We start from the raw sequence: 5,000 nt of genomic DNA, 5'->3' as shown, positions 1-5,000 counted from the left end.
AGGCCCCCGTAGGTCGAGGCCAGGCACTCGCTCTACCTCTCCGACTCGGCATCGACACCCTGGCCAACTCCAGACGGCCAGGGCACCGTACCTCGAGGGCAGGCAGCCGCCATTACACTCCGAGGCGGGCAGGGGCTGTTGAGCGGGTCACAGCCCAACAGCAGTGGGCCAGGGTCCCGTACCTCCAGACCGGGCAGCCGCTCTTCCTCTCCGACGTTTCCAGGGGCTTTTGAGCGACAGCCAGCTCACCTCCAGTCCACTAGCCCCCCGTAGGTCGAGCCCAGGCACCCGCTCTTCCTCTCCGACGTCGGCAGGGGCTCTTGAGCGGGACACAGCCCACCTCCAGTCCGCTAGCCCCCCGTACGTCGAAGCCAGTCACTCGCACTACTTCTCCGACGTCGGCAGGGGCTCCTGAGCGACAGCCAGCCCAACACCAGTCCACTAGCCCCCCGTACGTCGAGGTTAGGCACCCGCTCTTCCTCTCCGAGGTGGGCAGGGGCTGTTGAGCGACACCCAGCCCAACACCAGTCCACTAGCCCCCCGTTCGTCGAGGTTGGGCACCCGCTCTTCCTCTCCGAGGTGGGCAGGGGCTCCTGGGCGACAGCCAGCTCACCTCCAGTCCACTAGCCCCCCGTACGTCGAAGCCAGGCACTCGCCCTACTTCTCCGACGTCGGCAGGGACTCCTGAGCGACAGCCAGCTCACCTCCAGTCCACTAGCCCCCCCGTACGTCGAAGCCAGGCACTCGCACTACTTCTCCGACGTCGGCAGGGGCTCCTGGGCGACAGCCAGCTCACCTCCTGTCCACTAGCCCCGCGTACGTCGAAGCCAGTCACTCGAACTACTTCTCCGACGTCGGCAGCGGCTCTTGAGCGACAGCCAGCCCACCTCCAGTCCACTAGCCCCCCCGTACGTCGAAGCCAGGCACTCGCACTACTTCTCCGACGTTTTCAGGGGCTCCTGAGCGACAGCCAGCCCAACACCAGTCCACTAGCCCCCCGTACGTCGAGGTTGGGCACCCGCTCTTCCTCTCCGAGGTGGGCAGGGGCTCCTGAGCGACAGCCAGCCCAACACCAGTCCGCTAGCCCCCCCGTACGTCGAAGCCAGTCACTCGAACTACTTCTCCGACGTCGGCAGGGGCTCCTGAGCGACAGCCAGCTCACCTCCAGTCCACTAGCCCCCCGTACGTCGAAGCCAGTCACTCGAACTACTTCTCCGACGTCGGCAGCGGCTCTTGAGCGACAGCCAGCCCACCTCCAGTCGGCCAGGGCCCCGTACGTCGAGGTTAGGCACTAGCCCTTCCACTCCGGCGTTTTCAGGGGCTCGTGAGCGACACCCAGCCCAACACCAGTCCACTAGCCCCCCGTACGTCGAGGTTGGGCACCCGCTCTTCCTCTCCGAGGTGGGCAGGGGCTCCTGGGCGACAGCCAGCCCAACACCAGTCCACTAGCCCCCCGTACGTCGAGGTTGGGCACCCGCTCTTCCTCTCCGAGGTGGGCAGGGGCTCCTGGGCGACAGCCAGCCCAACTCCAGTCCACTAGCCCCCCCGTACGTCGAAGCCAGTCACTCGAACTACTTCTCCGACGTCGGCAGCGGCTCTTGAGCGACAGCCAGCCCCCCTCCAGTCGGCCAGGGCCCCGTACGTCGAGGTTAGGCACTAGCCCTTCCACTCCGGCGTTTTCAGGGGCTCGTGAGCGACACCCAGCCCAACACCAGTCCACTAGCCCCCCGTACGTCGAGGTTGGGCACCCGCTCTTCCTCTCCGAGGTGGGCAGGGGCTCCTGGGCGACAGCCAGCCCACCTCCAGTCCGCTAGCCCCCCGTACGTCGAAGCCAGTCACTCGCACTACTTCTCCGACGTCGGCAGGGGCTGTTGAGCGACGGCCAGGCCCCAGTAGGTCGAGGCCAGGCACTCGCTCTACCTCTCCGACTCGGCATCGACACCCTGGCCAACTCCAGACGGCCAGGGCCCCGTACGTCGAGGCCAGGCACTCGCTCTTCCACTCCGAGTTCGGCAGCGGCTCCTGAGCGACAGCCAGGCCAACAGCAGTCCGGCAGCCCCCCCGTACTTGGAGGTTAGGCACCCGCTCTTCCTCTCCGAGGTGGGCAGGGGCTCCTGGGCGAAGGCCAGCCCACCTCCAGTCCGGCAGGGCCCCGTACTTCGAGGTTAGGCACCCGCTCTTCAACTCCGAGGTGGTCAGGGTCTCTTGAGCGACAGCCAGCCCACCTCCAGTCGGCCAGCCCCCCGTACGTCGAGGCCAGGCACTCGCCCTTCCACTCCGACGTTTTCAGGGGCTCCTGAGCGACAGCCAGCCCACCTCCAGTCCGACAGGGCCCCGTACTTCGAGGTTAGGCACCCGCTCTTCAACTCCGAGGTGGGCAGCGGCTCTTGAGCCGGACACAGCTCACCTCCAGTCCACTAGCCCCCCGTACGTCGAGGTTAGGCACCCGCTCTTCCTCTCCGAGGTGGGCAGGGGCTCCTGAGCGACAGCCAGCCCACCTCCAGTCCGACAGGGCCCCGTACTTCGAGGTTAGGCACCCGCTCTTCAACTCCGAGGTGGGCAGCGGCTCTTGAGCCGGACACAGCTCACCTCCAGTCCACTAGCCCCCCGTACGTCGAGGTTAGGCACCTGCTCTTCCTCTCCGAGGTGGGCAGGGGCTCCTGAGCGACAGCCAGCCCAACACCAGTCCAACAGGGCCCCGTAGGTCGAGGCCAGGCACCCGCTCTTGATCTCCGAGGTTCGGCAGGGGCTCGTGAGCGGGACACAGCCCAACACCAGTCGGCCAGGGCCCCGGAGGCAGGTCCATGGAATTGGGCTGTGTCTGCCGGGGGCTTTTCTTTTTTTCTGAAATAAAAACTTTATCTTTATTCTTATTTCGACAGGATGTCCAGGCCGCCAGTCCTCCGTGCGTCGAGGCCAGGGCGTCGCTCTTGCAATCAAGAGTTGTCCGAGGCCTGAGAGCGGGAGACATCCGAACAGCATGCCGACAGGCCCCCGGAGGCAGATCCATGGAATTGGACTCTGTCTGCCGGGGGCTTTTTTTTGTTAAATTTATAATTTCATTTTTATTTCGACAGGATGGCCAGGCCAGCCAGGATTTTATGTGGTAATACGTCATGCCCTTCCTGTTCGAATGAAATTGTTACACTATACTGAAATGCTGATAAGACAATACAGGGGGAATGCAGTGATTTTTGGAGCTGATATGTGAATTATACTACATGCAGATTATTTGAATGAAATTTGTAATTGTACGCGATGGGTGGACACATCTTAGAACATTTTTCTTTGGTGGTAATACAGTAACTATTTTTTTTTTTTGTTAAAAAAGGTACCATTGATTGCAACGTGTGATTAAAATCTTTTTGGACACAATACAGTAGTTTTTCGGAAAGTGTGTCATTACTTCATGCTTGATTCTGAAATGATTTTTTTTGAAATACTGAACTGCCTTCAATGAAACTTTGATTACACACCTCTAATTCAATTCTTTTGGGATTCAACATGCTAATACTTCATGCTATTATCATGGGAAGGAAATTTTCAAACTGCGATGAAATGCAAACAACACACATGCATTTTAAACCTCTTTGGAGGCAGCACAGTACCTTTTTGTAATGTATGTGAACACTTCTGGCTGCTCACCGGAGATTCCGACCGGCAGAACTCGACGCAGCGGGCCGAGAGCGCCCCGCATGCCGGGCCGACCCTCCCGCTCACCCACGCAGGAGATGGCGGGAGATTGTGACGGGCAGATCTCGACGCAGCGGGCCGACAGCGCCCCGCATGCCGAGCCGACCCTCCCGCTCACCCACCCGGGCGTCGGCAGACGATTCCGACCGGCAGATCTCGACGCAGCGGGCCGACAGCGCCCCGCATGCCGAGCCGACACCCCCGCTCACCCAGCCAGGAGTCGGCAGGAGATTCTGACCGTCGGATCGGCCGACAGCGGGGGAAGGGGCCGGGGGTCCGCTCGCCGGACTGTTTCCCGCGAGAACGGGGTCGTCCGAGGGCGCAGGCTCCCCGCGGTGGGCACCATCGGATTCGCCGTCCTCGGTTTGCCCAGGGCGGCCCGAGCCCTCCGCCGCTGCGCCGTCGGGTCGTCCGGTGTCGCCCTCGGTGTGAATTTCGCATTGACTCGTGTTGTAAGCGGTGTTTATCGGGAGGGGTCTTTCGTCCTGCTGCCAGGGGGTCAAGCGGGGACGCAGGGTCCCGGGGTGGGTACCATCGGACGCGGCGTCCGGGTTTGCCCGGGGTGGGCCGGGTGCCGGGGCGGCCAGGGCCCGGCTTCGATTTTCCACGGCGGGTCGGGCCGGCAGCGGCACCCACCTCGACCGGGCGGCTGGGCTCGGCGGGGAAGGAGCAGGGGGCCGCTGGGCGGATTTTTTCCAGCGGAGACGGGGTCACCCGGGGATGCAGCGTCCCCGGGATGGGCACCATCGGACGCGGCGTCCCGGGGTTTGCCCGGGGTGGGCCGGGTGCCGGGGCGGCCAGGGCCCGTGCTCGATTTTCCACGGGCGGGTCGGGCCGGCAGCGGCACCCTCCTCGACCGGGCGGCTGGACACGGCGGGAGGAAGGCCGGGGGGCCCGCTGACCGGATTTTTTCCAGCGGAGACGGGGTCTTCGAGGGAAGCAGGGTCCCCGGGGTGGGCACCATCGGGACGCGGCGTCCGGGGTTCGCCCACGGCCGGCCGGGCCACCCGCCGCCGGGCCGGGCTTCCGCTGCTGCGACGCCTTCTCGTCCGGTGTCAGCCTGGATTCGGGGTAAAATTCGTATTGACTCGCGTGTTATAAGGGTGTTTTGGGGGAGGGGTGGTTGGTCTCCGGAGACATATATAGGGAAGGGGTGTTTCTTGGAAATTCGGCTGCTTTTCGCCCTTCAGCGGATTCGGACGCCTCCGCCGGAGACGGGCGATGGGAAGGTCCCTCCGGCCGCTGAAAACACCCTCGTCGGGAGAAAAAAACGGATTTTTGGGCCAACTTCCGGTTTAGGATTTTGT

Source organism: Lytechinus pictus, unplaced genomic scaffold (assembly GCF_037042905.1).
Source record: "Lytechinus pictus isolate F3 Inbred unplaced genomic scaffold, Lp3.0 scaffold_301, whole genome shotgun sequence".
In the NCBI taxonomy this organism is placed as follows: Eukaryota; Metazoa; Echinodermata; class Echinoidea; order Temnopleuroida; family Toxopneustidae; genus Lytechinus; species Lytechinus pictus.
Note: the sequence above shows the minus strand (reverse complement) of the source record.